At 53.9% G+C, this 16,566-nt stretch overlaps 1 protein-coding gene across 4 annotated transcripts in view; it reads right to left on the reverse strand.

Moving 5' to 3' along the window:
• The window catches only part of LOC134992685 (ankyrin repeat domain-containing protein 50-like), an 81,465-nt gene that overhangs the window by 18,485 nt on the left and 46,414 nt on the right, over positions 1 to 16,566 (reverse strand). The window contains exon 1 of one of the 4 annotated variants that reach the window (XM_063950802.1): positions 2,110 to 2,671. The exons of the other annotated variants lie outside the window; for them this stretch is intronic. The gene's annotated coding sequence lies outside the window, so the exon portion shown is untranslated. Of the gene's footprint in view, positions 1 to 2,109; positions 2,672 to 16,566 lie in introns of those variants that run through there. 4 annotated transcript variants of the gene reach the window in all.

A 16,566-nucleotide genomic window follows, 5' to 3' on the forward strand; every position in this document is an offset into this window, starting at 1 on the left:
ACAGAGTTAGGGGAGGGGGTGCAGCACTCTACAGGGTTAGGGGAGGGGGTGCAGCACTATACAGAGTTAGGGGAGGGGGGGTGCAGCACTATACAGAGTTAGGGGAGTGGGGTGCAGCACTATACAGGGTTAGGGGAGGAGGTGCAGCACTATACAGGGTTAGGGGAGGGGGGTGCAGCACTATACAGAGTTAGGGGAGGGGGGTGCAGCACTATACAGGGTTAGGGGAGGGGGTGCAGCACTATACAGGGTTAGGGGAGGGGGGTGCAGCACTATACAGGGTTAGGGGAGGGGGGTGCAGAACTATACAGAGTTAGGGGAGGGGGGTGCAGCACTATACAGAGTTAGGGGAGGGGGGGTGCAGCACTATACAGAGTTAGGGGAGGGGGTGCAGCACTATACAGGGTTAGGGGAGGGGGGGTGCAGCACTATACAGGGTTAGGGGAGGGGGGGTGCAGCACTATACAGAGTTAGGGGAGGGGGGGTGCAGCACTATACAGAGTTAGGGGAGGGGGGGTGCAGCACTATACAGAGTTAGGGGAGGGGGTGCAGCACTATACAGGGTTAGGGGAGGGGGGTACAGCACATTACAGAGTTAGGGGAGGGGGGGTGCAGCACTATACAGAGTTAGGGGAGGGGGTGCAGCACTATACAGGGTTAGGGGAGGGGATGCAGCACTATACAGTGTTAGGGGAGGGGGGGTGCAGCTCTATACAGAGTTAGGGGAGGGGATGCAGCACTATACAGGGTTAGGGGAGGGGGTGCAGCACTATACAGAGATAGGGGAGGGGGGGTGCAGCACTATACAGAGATAGGGGAAGGGGTGCAGCACTATACAGAGTTAGGGAAGGGGGGTGCAGCACTATACAGAGTTAGGGGAGGGGGGGTGCAGCACTATACAGAGGTAGGGGAGGGGGGTGCAGCACTATACAGAGTTAGGGGATGGGGGGTGCAGCACTATACAGTTAGGGGAGGGGGGGTGCAGCACTATACAGAGTTAGGGGAGGGGGGTGCAGCACTATACAGGGTTAGGGGAGGGGGCGCAGCACTATACAGGGTTAGGGGAGGGGGGTGCAGCACTATACAGGGTTAGGGGAGGGGGGTGCAGAACTATACAGAGTTAGGGGAGGGGGGTGCAGAACTATACAGAGTTAGGGGAGGGGGTGCAGCACTATACAGGGTTAGGGGAGGGGGGGTGCAGCACTATACAGAGTTAGGGGAGGGGGGGTGCAGCACTATACAGAGTTAGGGGAGGGGGGTGCAGCACTATACAGAGTTAGGGGAGGGGGTGCAGCACTATACAGGGTTAGGGGAGGGGGGTGCAGAACTATACAGAGTTAGGGGAGGGGGGGTGCAGCACTATACAGAGTTAGGGGAGGGGGGTGCAGCACTATACAGAGTTAGGGGAGGGGGTGCAGCACTATACAGGGTTAGGGGAGGGGGTGCAGCACTATACAGAATTAGGGGAGGGGGGGTGCAGCACTATACAGAGTTAGGGGAGGGGGGGTGCAGCACTATACAGAGTTAGGGAAGGGGGGTGCAGCACTATACAGGGTTAGGGGAGGGGGTGCAGCACTATACAGAGTTAGGGGAGGGGGGTGCAGCACTATACAGAGTTAGGGGAGGGGGTGCAGCACTATACAGAGTTAGGGGAGGGGGTGCAGCACTATACAGAGTTAGGGAGGGGGGTGCAGCACTATACAGAGTTAGGGAGGGGGGTGCAGCACTATACAGAGTTAGGGAAGGGGGGTGCAGCACTATACAGGGTTAGGGGAGGGGGTGCAGCACTATACAGAGTTAGGGGAGGGGGTGCAGCACTATACAGAGTTAGGGGAGGGGGGTGCAGCACTATACAGAGTTAGGGGAGGGGGGTGCAGCACTATACAGAGTTAGGGGAGGGGGGTGCAGCACTATACAGGGTTAGGGGAGGGGGTGCAGCACTATACAGGGTTAGGGGAGGGTGGTGCAGCACTATACAGGGTTAGGGGAGGGGGGTGCAGCACTATACAGAGTTAGGGGAGGGGGGTGCAGCACTATACAGAGTTAGGGGAGGGGGGTGCAGCACTATACAGAGTTAGGGGCACACATGGGAGCTGACAGTCTCCTCACTCTGTGCAGATGTCTCCTCCTCAGCTGCTGCAGCTCTCTCTCACTTCCTCCTCCTGTGTATGAGGTGCGGGGTGAGGACACGGGGAGGGTCCGGCCTCTCTCTCCTCCTGCCTGCCCCGAGCTCTGTATAATATATGTATCCCTGCCTCCTGTCTCTGTGCCTGCCCTGAACTCTGTGTACTATATATGTCCCCTGCCACCCTACCTGCCCCGAACTCTGTATACTGTATATCTCCCCTGCAACTGTGCCTGCCCCGAACTCTGTATACTGTATATCTCCCCTGCAACTGTGCCTGCCCGAACTCTGTATACTGTATATCTCCCCTGCAACTGTGCCTGCCCGAGCTCTGTATGATATATATCCCTCTTGTTACATTGTATCAGTGGCTGTCTTAGTGTCCTGCCATGAGCTCTGTATAATGTATATATACCTGTGGCTGTCCCGAGCTCTGTATAATGTATATATCCCTGTTCGTTTCACTGTGCCTGCCCCGAACACTGTATGATATATATCCCTCTTGTTACATTGTATCAGTGTGAGTCTCTGTGTCCTGCCCCCAGCACTGTATCGCCCTCCTGTTATATATAACACTGTATTTATGACTCTGACCCCACTCCGGTATTTATGACACTTACTCTCTACCGTCACTTTAACGCCCCCATCCCTCACTTTCCCCTCTCACTGGAACATTGCCCCCCCCCCCTTCCCCTAACTACAACACTACCCCCACGGTAGATGCTAGAATCAAGTGGGCTAAGGGACCTTTTCCGTAAGGGGGAGGAGTTACGACGCAAGGGGGAGGAGCTAGGCCCCTACCCCCACCCTTCCCCTGTCACTGTAACACTGACTCTTCCCCTCACTATAACACTGCCCCCACCCTTCCCCTGTCACTGTAACACTGACTCTACCCCTCACTATAACACTACCCCCACCCTTCCCCTGTCACTGTAACACTGACTCTTCCCCTCACTACCCCTCACTATAACACTACCCCCACCCTTCCCCTGTCACTGTAACACTGACTCTACCCCTCACTATAACACTGCCCCCACCCTTCCCCTGTCATTGTAACACTGACTCTACCCCTCACTATAACACTACCCCTACCCTTCCCCTGTCACTGTAACACTGACTCTTCCCCTCACTACCCCTCACTATAACACTGCCCCCACCCTTCCCCTGTCACACTGACTCTTCCCCTCACTATAACACTACCCCCACCCTTCCCCTGTCACACTGACTCTTCCCCTCACTATAACACTGCCCCCACCCTTCCCCTGTCACTGTAACACTGACTCTACCCCTCACTATAACACTACCCCCACCCTTCCCCTGTCACTGTAACACTGACTCTACCCCTCACTATAACACTACCCCCACCCTTCCCCTGTCACTGTAACACTGACTCTTCCCCTCACTATAACACTGCCCCCACCCTTCCCCTGTCACTGTAACACTGACTCTACCCCTCACTATAACACTACCCCCACCCTTCCCCTGTCACTGTAACACTGACTCTTCCCCTCACTACCCCTCACTATAACACTGCCCCCACCCTTCCCCTGTCACTGTAACACTGACTCTACCCCTCACTACCCCTCACTATAACACTGCCCCCACCCTTCCCCTGTCACTGTAACACTGACTCTACCCCTCACTACCCCTCACTATAACACTGCCCCCACCCTTCCCCTGTCACTGTAACACTGACTCTACCCCTCACTACCCCTCACTATAACACTGCCCCCACCCTTCCCCTGTCACTGTAACACTGACTCTACCCCTCACTACCCCTCACTATAACACTGCCCCCACCCTTCCCCTGTCACTGTAACACTGACTCTTCCCCTCACTATAACACTGCCCCTACCCTTCCCCTGTCACTGTAACACTGACTCTTCCCCTCACTATAACACTGCCCCTACCCTTCTCCCCTCACTGTAACACTGACCCTACTCTTCCCCTCACTATGACACTGCCACCACCCTTCGCCCATTACTGTAACACTGACTCTTACCCTCACCATAACACTACCCCACCCTTCCCCTCTCACTGTAACACTGACTCTACCCCTCACTATAACACTGCCCCCACCCTTCCCCTGTCACACTGACTCTTCCCCTCACTATAACACTACCCCCACCCTTCCCCTGTCACTGTAACACTGACTCTTCCCCTCACTATAACACTGCCCCCACCCTTCCCCTGTCATTGTAACACTGACTCTACCCCTCACTATAACACTACCCCCACCCTTCCCCTGTCATTGTAACACTGACTCTTCCCCTCACTACCCCTCACTATAACACTGCCCCCACCCTTCCCCTGTCACTGTAACACTGACTCTACCCCTCACTATAACACTACCCCCACCCTTCCCCTGTCACTGTAACACTGACTCTTCCCCTCACTACCCCTCACTATAACACTGCCCCCACCCTTCCCCTGTCACTGTAACACTGACTCTACCCCTCACTACCCCTCACTATAACACTGCCCCCACCCTTCCCCTGTCACTGTAACACTGACTCTACCCCTCACTACCCCTCACTATAACACTGCCCCCACCCTTCCCCTGTCACTGTAACACTGACTCTTCCCCTCACTATAACACTGCCCCTACCCTTCCCCTGTCACTGTAACACTGACTCTTCCCCTCACTATAACACTGCCCCTACCCTTCTCCCCTCACTGTAACACTGACCCTACTCTTCCCCTCACTATGACACTGCCACCACCCTTCGCCCATTACTGTAACACTGACTCTTACCCTCACCATAACACTACCCCACCCTTCCCCTCTCACTGTAACACTGACTCTACCCCTCACTATAACACTGCCCCCACCCTTCCCCTGTCACACTGACTCTTCCCCTCACTATAACACTACCCCCACCCTTGCCCTGTCACTGTAACACTGACTCTTCCCCTCACTATAACACTGCCCCCACCCTTCCCCTGTCACTGTAACACTGACTCTACCCCTCACTATAACACTACCCCCACCCTTCCCCTGTCACTGTAACACTGACTCTTCCCCTCACTACCCCTCACTATAACACTACCCCCACCCTTCCCCTGTCACTGTAACACTGACTCTACCCCTCACTATAACACTGCCCCCACCCTTCCCCTGTCATTGTAACACTGACTCTTCCCCTCACTACCCCTCACTATAACACTGCCCCCACCCTTCCCCTGTCACTGTAACACTGACTCTACCCCTCACTATAACACTGCCCCCACCCTTCCCCTGTCACTGTAACACTGACTCTTCCCCTCACTATAACACTGCCTCCACCCTTCCCCTGTCACTGTAACACTGACTCTTCCCCTCACTATAACACTGCCCCCACCTTTCCCCTGTCACTGTAACACTGACTCTACCCCCCACTACCCCTCACTATAACACTGCCCCCACCCTTCCCCTGTCACACTGACTCTTCCCCTCACTATAACACTACCCCCACCCTTCCCCTGTCACTGTAACACTGACTCTACCCCTCACTATAACACTACCCCCACCCTTCCCCTGTCACTGTAACACTGACTCTTCCCCTCACTACCCCTCACTATAACACTGCCCCCACCCTTCCCCTTCCCCTGTCACTGTAACACTGACTCTACCCCTCACTACCCCTCACTATAACACTGCCCCCACCCTTCCCCTGTCACTGTAACACTGACTCTACCCCTCACTACAACACTGCCCCCACCCTTCCCCTGTCACTGTAACACTGACTCTACCCCTCACTATAACACTGCCCCCACCCTTCCCCTGTCACTGTAACACTGACTCTTCCCCTCACTATAACACTGCCCCTACCCTTCCCCTGTCACTGTAACACTGACTCTTCCCCTCACTATAACACTGCCCCTACCCTTCTCCCCTCACTGTAACACTGACCCTACTCTTCCCCTCACTATGACACTGCCACCACCCTTCGCCCATTACTGTAACACTGACTCTTACCCTCACCATAACACTACCCCACCCTTCCCCTCTCACTGTAACACTGACTCTACCCCTCACTATAACACTGCCCCCACCCTTCCCCTGTCACACTGACTCTTCCCCTCACTATAACACTACCCCCACCCTTCCCCTGTCACTGTAACACTGACTCTTCCCCTCACTATAACACTGCCCCCACCCTTCCCCTGTCATTGTAACACTGACTCTACCCCTCACTATAACACTACCCCCACCCTTCCCCTGTCATTGTAACACTGACTCTTCCCCTCACTACCCCTCACTATAACACTGCCCCCACCCTTCCCCTGTCACTGTAACACTGACTCTTCCCCTCACTATAACACTACCCCCACCCTTCCCCTGTCATTGTAACACTGACTCTTTCCCTCACTATAACACTGCCCCCACCCTTCCCCTGTCATTGTAACACTGACTCTTCCCCTCACTATAACACTACCCCCACCCTTCCCCTGTCATTGTAACACTGACTCTACCCCTCACTATAACACTACCCCCACCCTTCCCCTGTCATTGTAACACTGACTCTACCCCTCACTATAACACTGCCCCCACCCTTCCCCTGTCATTGTAACACTGACTCTACCCCTCACTATAACACTGCCCCCACCCTTCCCCTGTCATTGTAACACTGACTCTACCCCTCCCTATAACACTGCCCCCACCCTTCCCCTGTCACTGTAACACTGACTCTACCCCTCCCTATAACACTGCCCCCACCCTTCCCCTGTCACTGTAACACTGACTCTTCCCCTCACTATAACACTGCCCCCACCCTTCCCCTGTCACTGTAACACTGACTCTACCCCTCCCTATAACACTGCCCCCACCCTTCCCCTGTCACTGTAACACTGACTCTTCCCCTCACTATAACACTGCCCCCACCCTTCCCCTGTCACTGTAACACTGACTCTTCCCCTCACTATAACACTGCCCCCACCCTTCCCCTGTCACTGTAACACTGACTCTACCCCTCACTACCCCTCACTATAACACTGCCCCCACCCTTCCCCTGTCACTGTAACACTGACTCTACCCCTCCCTATAACACTGCCCCCACCCTTCCCCTGTCACTGTAACACTGACTCTACCCCTCCCTATAACACTGCCCCCACCCTTCCCCTGTCACTGTAACACTGACTCTTCCCCTCACTATAACACTGCCCCCACCCTTCCCCTGTCACTGTAACACTGACTCTTCCCCTCACTATAACATTGCCCCCACCCTTCCCCTGTCACTGTAACACTGACTCTACCCCTCACTACCCCTCACTATAACACTGCCCCCACCCTTCCCCTGTCACTGTAACACTGACTCTTCCCCTCACTATAACACTGCCCCCACCCTTCCCCTGTCACTGTAACACTGACTCTTCCCCTCACTATAACACTGCCCCCACCCTTCCCCTGTCACTGTAACACTGACTCTTCCCCTCACTACCCCTCACTATAACACTGCCCCCACCCTTCCCCTGTCACTGTAACACTGACTCTACCCCTCACTATAACACTGCCCCCACCCTTCCCCTGTCACTGTAACACTGACTCTTCCCCTCACTATAACACTGCCCCCACCCTTCCCCTGTCACTGTAACACTGACTCTTCCCCTCACTATAACACTGCCCCCACCTTTCCCCTGTCACTGTAACACTGACTCTACCCCCCACTACCCCTCACTATAACACTGCCCCCACCCTTCCCCTGTCACACTGACTCTTCCCCTCACTATAACACTACCCCCACCCTTCCCCTGTCACTGTAACACTGACTCTACCCCTCACTATAACACTACCCCCACCCTTCCCCTGTCACTGTAACACTGACTCTTCCCCTCACTACCCCTCACTATAACACTGCCCCCACCCTTCCCCTGTCACTGTAACACTGACTCTACCCCTCACTACCCCTCACTATAACACTGCCCCCACCCTTCCCCTGTCACTGTAACACTGACTCTACCCCTCACTACCCCTCACTATAACACTGCCCCCACCCTTCCCCTGTCACTGTAACACTGACTCTACCCCTCACTACCCCTCACTATAACACTGCCCCCACCCTTCCCCTGTCACTGTAACACTGACTCTTCCCCTCACTATAACACTGCCCCTACCCTTCCCCTGTCACTGTAACACTGACTCTTCCCCTCACTATAACACTGCCCCTACCCTTCTCCCCTCACTGTAACACTGACCCTACTCTTCCCCTCACTATGACACTGCCACCACCCTTCGCCCATTACTGTAACACTGACTCTTACCCTCACCATAACACTACCCCACCCTTCCCCTCTCACTGTAACACTGACTCTACCCCTCACTATAACACTGCCCCCACCCTTCCCCTGTCACACTGACTCTTCCCCTCACTATAACACTACCCCCACCCTTCCCCTGTCACTGTAACACTGACTCTTCCCCTCACTATAACACTGCCCCCACCCTTCCCCTGTCATTGTAACACTGACTCTACCCCTCACTATAACACTACCCCCACCCTTCCCCTGTCATTGTAACACTGACTCTTCCCCTCACTACCCCTCACTATAACACTGCCCCCACCCTTCCCCTGTCACTGTAACACTGACTCTTCCCCTCACTATAACACTACCCCCACCCTTCCCCTGTCATTGTAACACTGACTCTTCCCCTCACTATAACACTGCCCCCACCCTTCCCCTGTCATTGTAACACTGACTCTTCCCCTCACTATAACACTACCCCCACCCTTCCCCTGTCATTGTAACACTGACTCTACCCCTCACTATAACACTACCCCCACCCTTCCCCTGTCATTGTAACACTGACTCTACCCCTCACTATAACACTGCCCCCACCCTTCCCCTGTCATTGTAACACTGACTCTACCCCTCACTATAACACTGCCCCCACCCTTCCCCTGTCATTGTAACACTGACTCTTCCCCTCACTATAACACTGCCCCCACCCTTCCCCTGTCACTGTAACACTGACTCTACCCCTCCCTATAACACTGCCCCCACCCTTCCCCTGTCACTGTAACACTGACTCTACCCCTCCCTATAACACTGCCCCCACCCTTCCCCTGTCACTGTAACACTGACTCTACCCCTCCCTATAACACTGCCCCCACCCTTCCCCTGTCACTGTAACACTGACTCTACCCCTCCCTATAACACTGCCCCCACCCTTCCCCTGTCACTGTAACACTGACTCTACCCCTCCCTATAACACTGCCCCCACCCTTCCCCTGTCACTGTAACACTGACTCTTCCCCTCACTATAACACTGCCCCCACCCTTCCCCTGTCACTGTAACACTGACTCTACCCCTCACTACCCCTCACTATAACACTGCCCCCACCCTTCCCCTGTCACTGTAACACTGACTCTTCCCCTCACTATAACACTGCCCCCACCCTTCCCCTGTCACTGTAACACTGACTCTTCCCCTCACTATAACACTGCCCCCACCCTTCCCGTCACTGTAACACTGACTCTACCCCTCACTACCCCTCACTATAACACTGCCCCCACCCTTCCCCTGTCACTGTAACACTGACTCTTCCCCTCACTATAACACTGCCCCCACCCTTCCCCTGTCACTGTAACACTGACTCTACCCCTCACTATAACACTGCCCCCACCCTTCCCCTGTCACTGTAACACTGACTCTTCCCTTCACTATAACACTGCCCCTACCCTTCTCCCCTCACTGTAACACTGACCCTACTCTTCCCCTCACTATGACACTGCCACCACCCTTCGCCCATTACTGTAACACTGACTCTTACCCTCACCATAACACTACCCCACCCTTCCCCTCTCACTGTAACACTGACTCTTCCCCTCACTATAACACTGCCACCACCTTTCCCCTGTCACTGTAACACTGACTCTACCCCTCACTACCCCCTCACTATAACACTGCCCCCACCCTTCCCCTGTCACTGTAACACTGACTCTTCCCCTCTAACACTGACTCTTCTCACTATAACACCGCCTCCACTCTTCCCCATCACTGTAACACTGACTCTTCCCCTCACTATAACCCCGCCTCCACTCTCACCCATCTCTGTAACACTGACTCTACCCCTCACTATAACACTGCCCCCACCCTTCCCCTGTCACTGTAACACTGACTCTTCCCCTCACTATAACACTTCCCCCACACTTCCCCTCTAACACTGACTCTTCTCACTATAACACCGCCTCCACTCTTCCCCATCACTGTAACACTGACTCTTCCCCTCACTATAACCCCGCCTCCACTCTCACCCATCTCTGTAACACTGACTCTTCCCCTCACTATAACACTGCCCCCACCCTTCCCCTGTCACTGTAACACTGACTCTTCCCCTCACTATAACACTTCCCCCACACTTCCCCTCTAACACTGACTCTTCTCACTATAACACCGCCTCTACTCTTCCCCATCACTGTAACACTGACTCTCCCCCTCACTATAACACTGCCCCTACTCTTCTCCCCTCACTGTAACAAAGGCCCTACTCTTCCCCTCACTATAACACTGCCACCACCCTTCGCCCATTACTGTAACACTGACTCTTACCCTCACTATAACCCCGCCTCCACTCTCACCCATCACTGTAACACTGACTCTTCCCCTCTAACACTGACTCTTCTCACTATAACACCGCCTCCACTCTTCCCCATCACTTTAACACTGACTCTTCCCCTCACTATAACTCCGCCTCCACTCTCACCCATCTCTGTAACACTGACTCTTCCCCTACCCTTCCCCTCCTCACTGTAAGACTGACCCTACTCTTCCCCTCACTATAACACTGCCACCACCCTTTGCCCAACACTATAACTCTGACGCTTCCCCTCACCATAACACTATTCCACCCTTTCCCTCTCACTGGCGTACTGACTCCTTCCCCTCACTAAAACACTACTCCACCCTTCCCCCATCATTGTAACACTGACCCTTCCCCTCTAACACTGACTCTTCCCCTCACTATAACACTGCCCCTACCCTTCTCCCCTCAGTGTAACAATGGCTCTACTCTTCCCCTCACTATAACACTTCCCCCACTCTTCCCCTCTAACACTGACTCTTCCCCTCACTATAACACCGCCTCTACTCTTCCCCCATCACTGCAACACTGACTCATCCCCTCACTATAACACTGCCCCTACCCTTCTCCCCTCACTTTAACACTGACCCTACTCTTCCCCTCACTAGAACACTGCCACCACCCTTCACCCATTACTGTAACACCGACTCTTACCCTCACCATAACACTACCCCACCCTTCCCCTCTCACTGGAGCAGTGACTCTTTCCCATCACTATAACACTGCCCCACCCTTCCCCTCTCACTGGAGCACTGACTCTTTCCCCTCACTATAACACTACCCCACCCTTCCCCTCTCACTGGAGCAGTGACTCTTTCCCATCACTGTAACACTACCCCACCCTTCCCCTCTCACTGGAGAACTGACTCTTTCCCCTCACTATAACAGTACCTCACCCTTCCCCTCTAACACTGACTCTTCCACTCACTATAACACCGCTTCCACTCTCCCCCTCTAACACGGACTCTTCCCCTCACTATAACACCACCTCTACTCTTCCCCATCACTGTAACACTGACTCTTCCCCCATCACTGTAACACTGACTCTTCCCCCATCACTGTAACACTGACTCTTCCCCCATCACTGTAACATTGCCCCTACCCTTCTGCCCTTACTGTAACTCTGACCCTACTCTTCCCCTCACTATAACACTGCCACCACCCTTCGCCCATTACTGTAACACTGACTCTTACCCTCACCATAACACTACCCCACCCTTCCCCTCTCACTGGAGCAGTGACTCTTTCCCATCACTATAACACTGCCCCACCCTTCCCCTCTCACTGGAGCACTGACTCTTTCCCCTCACTATAACAGTACCTCACCCTTCCCCTCTCACTGGAGAACTGACTCTTTCCCATCACTATAACACTGCCCCACCCTTCCCCTCTCACTGGAGAACTGACTCTTTCCCCTCACTATAACAGTACCTCACCCTTCCCCACACTATAACACTGCCCTCACCCTTCCCCTCTCACTGTAACACTGACTCTACCTCTCACTATAACACTGCTCCCACCCTTCCCCTCTCACTGGAACACTGAGCCAACTAGGGATGGCCATCGACCATCAATGATTCCAAATCATCGATGGTTTATGGCCGATGGCAAATGTTTTTGCCATCAATGGGAGAGAACCAGACCGTTTCCCTCCATCGATGGCACAGATTAAACAAATATTTTTTTATTTTATTTTTTGCAAGATTCCGGGACACTGCGCATAGCTCCGCCCCTGACACCCACTAAGCCCCGCCCCCATTTTTTATTGGCCCGCGGCCCGGCCAGCGCCTTTCAGTGATGGCCATTGAGTAGTGCAAACTATCGATGGTTCACCATAGATGGTTCAAGTGCCATCGATGGCAGCTCACCAATAGCCATCCCTAGACCCAACTCTTCCCCCCTCACTGTACCACTGACTCTTCCTTTCACTATAAAAACTGCCCCCACTCTTCCCCTCTTACTGAAGCACTGACTCTTCCCCTCACTATATCACTACCCAACTCTTCCCCTCTCACTGTAACACTTCCCCCACTCTTCCCCTCTAACACTGACTCTTCCCCTCACTATAACACCGCCTCTACTCTTCCCCCATCACTGTAACACTGACTCTTCCCCTCACTATAACACTGCCCCAACCCTTCTCCCCTCACTTTAACACTGACCCTACTCTTCCCCTCACTAGAACACTGCCACCTCCCTTCGCCCATTACTGTAACACCGACTCTTACCCTCACCATAACACTACCCCACCCTTCCCATCTCACTTGAGCAGTGACTCTATCCCATCACTATAACACTGCCCCACCCTTCCCCTCTCACTGGAGCACTGACTCTTTCCCCTCACTATAACACTGCCCCCACCCTTCCCCTGTCACTGTAACACTGACTCTTCCCCTCACTATAACACTGCCCCCACCCTTCTCCTGTCACTGTAACACTGACTCTACCCCTCACTATAACACTACCCCCACCCTTCCCCTGTCACTGTAACACTGACTCTTCCCCTCACTACCCCTCACTATAACACTGCCTCCACCCTTCCCCTGTCACTGTAACACTGACTCTTCCCCTCACTATAACACTGCCCCCACCTTTCCCCTGTCACTGTAACACTGACTCTACCCCCCACTACCCCTCACTATAACACTGCCCCCACCCTTCCCCTGTCACACTGACTCTTCCCCTCACTATAACACTACCCCCACCCTTCCCCTGTCACTGTAACACTGACTCTACCCCTCACTATAACACTACCCCCACCCTTCCCCTGTCACTGTAACACTGACTCTTCCCCTCACTACCCCTCACTATAACACTGCCCCCACCCTTCCCCTGTCACTGTAACACTGACTCTACCCCTCACTACCCCTCACTATAACACTGCCCCCACCCTTCCCCTGTCACTGTAACACTGACTCTACCCCTCACTACCCCTCACTATAACACTGCCCCCACCCTTCCCCTGTCACTGTAACACTGACTCTACCCCTCACTACCCCTCACTATAACACTGCCCCCACCCTTCCCCTGTCACTGTAACACTGACTCTTCCCCTCACTATAACACTGCCCCTACCCTTCCCCTGTCACTGTAACACTGACTCTTCCCCTCACTATAACACTGCCCCTACCCTTCTCCCCTCACTGTAACACTGACCCTACTCTTCCCCTCACTATGACACTGCCACCACCCTTCGCCCATTACTGTAACACTGACTCTTACCCTCACCATAACACTACCCCACCCTTCCCCTCTCACTGTAACACTGACTCTACCCCTCACTATAACACTGCCCCCACCCTTCCCCTGTCACACTGACTCTTCCCCTCACTATAACACTACCCCCACCCTTCCCCTGTCACTGTAACACTGACTCTTCCCCTCACTATAACACTGCCCCCACCCTTCCCCTGTCATTGTAACACTGACTCTACCCCTCACTATAACACTACCCCCACCCTTCCCCTGTCATTGTAACACTGACTCTTCCCCTCACTACCCCTCACTATAACACTGCCCCCACCCTTCCCCTGTCACTGTAACACTGACTCTTCCCCTCACTATAACACTACCCCCACCCTTCCCCTGTCATTGTAACACTGACTCTTCCCCTCACTATAACACTGCCCCCACCCTTCCCCTGTCATTGTAACACTGACTCTTCCCCTCACTATAACACTACCCCCACCCTTCCCCTGTCATTGTAACACTGACTCTACCCCTCACTATAACACTACCCCCACCCTTCCCCTGTCATTGTAACACTGACTCTACCCCTCACTATAACACTGCCCCCCACCCTTCCCCTGTCATTGTAACACTGACTCTACCCCTCACTATAACACTGCCCCCACCCTTCCCCTGTCATTGTAACACTGACTCTTCCCCTCACTATAACACTGCCCCCACCCTTCCCCTGTCACTGTAACACTGACTCTACCCCTCCCTATAACACTGCCCCCACCCTTCCCCTGTCACTGTAACACTGACTCTACCCCTCCCTATAACACTGCCCCCACCCTTCCCCTGTCACTGTAACACTGACTCTACCCCTCCCTATAACACTGCCCCCACCCTTCCCCTGTCACTGTAACACTGACTCTACCCCTCCCTATAACACTGCCCCCACCCTTCCCCTGTCACTGTAACACTGACTCTTCCCCTCACTATAACACTGCCCCCACCCTTCCCCTGTCACTGTAACACTGACTCTACCCCTCACTACCCCTCACTATAACACTGCCCCCACCCTTCCCCTGTCACTGTAACACTGACTCTTCCCCTCACTATAACACTGCCCCCACCCTTCCCCTGTCACTGTAACACTGACTCTTCCCCTCACTATAACACTGCCCCCACCCTTCCCCTGTCACTGTAACACTGACTCTACCCCTCACTACCCCTCACTATAACACTGCCCCCACCCTTCCCCTGTCACTGTAACACTGACTCTTCCCCTCACTATAACACTGCCCCCACCCTTCCCCTGTCACTGTAACACTGACTCTACCCCTCACTATAACACTGCCCCCACCCTTCCCCTGTCACTGTAACACTGACTCTTCCCTTCACTATAACACTGCCCCTACCCTTCTCCCCTCACTGTAACACTGACCCTACTCTTCCCCTCACTATGACACTGCCACCACCCTTCGCCCATTACTGTAACACTGACTCTTACCCTCACCATAACACTACCCCACCCTTCCCCTCTCACTGTAACACTGACTCTTCCCCTCACTATAACACTGCCACCACCTTTCCCCTGTCACTGTAACACTGACTCTACCCCTCACTACCCCCTCACTATAACACTGCCCCCACCCTTCCCCTGTCACTGTAACACTGACTCTTCCCCTCTAACACTGACTCTTCTCACTATAACACCGCCTCCACTCTTCCCCATCACTGTAACACTGACTCTTCCCCTCACTATAACCCCGCCTCCACTCTCACCCATCTCTGTAACACTGACTCTTCCCCTCACTATAACACTGCCCCCACCCTTCCCCTGTCACTGTAACACTGACTCTTCCCCTCACTATAACACTTCCCCCACACTTCCCCTCTAACACTGACTCTTCTCACTATAACACCGCCTCCACTCTTCCCCATCACTGTAACACTGACTCTTCCCCTCACTATAACCCCGCCTCCACTCTCACCCATCTCTGTAACACTGACTCTTCCCCTCACTATAACACTGCCCCCACCCTTCCCCTGTCACTGTAACACTGACTCTTCCCCTCACTATAACACTTCCCCCACACTTCCCCTCTAACACTGACTCTTCTCACTATAACACCGCCTCTACTCTTCCCCATCACTGTAACACTGACTCTCCCCCTCACTATAACACTGCCCCTACTCTTCTCCCCTCACTGTAACAAAGGCCCTACTCTTCCCCTCACTATAACACTGCCACCACCCTTCGCCCATTACTGTAACACTGACTCTTACCCTCACTATAACCCCGCCTCCACTCTCACCCATCACTGTAACACTGACTCTTCCCCTCTAACACTGACTCTTCTCACTATAACACCGCCTCCACTCTTCCCCATCACTTTAACACTGACTCTTCCCCTCACTATAACTCCGCCTCCACTCTCACCCATCTCTGTAACACTGACTCTTCCCCTACCCTTCCCCTCCTCACTGTAAGACTGACCCTACTCTTCCCCTCACTATAACACTGCCACCACCCTTTGCCCAACACTATAACTCTGACGCTTCCCCTCACCATAACACTATTCCACCCTTTCCCTCTCACTGGCGTACTGACTCCTTCCCCTCACTAAAACACTACTCCACCCTTCCCCCATCATTGTAACACTGACCCTTCCCCTCTAACACTGACTCTTCCCCTCACTATAACAC

The sequence above is a fragment of the Pseudophryne corroboree genome, chromosome 2 (assembly GCF_028390025.1).
Source record: "Pseudophryne corroboree isolate aPseCor3 chromosome 2, aPseCor3.hap2, whole genome shotgun sequence".
NCBI classification, from domain to species: Eukaryota; Metazoa; Chordata; class Amphibia; order Anura; family Myobatrachidae; genus Pseudophryne; species Pseudophryne corroboree.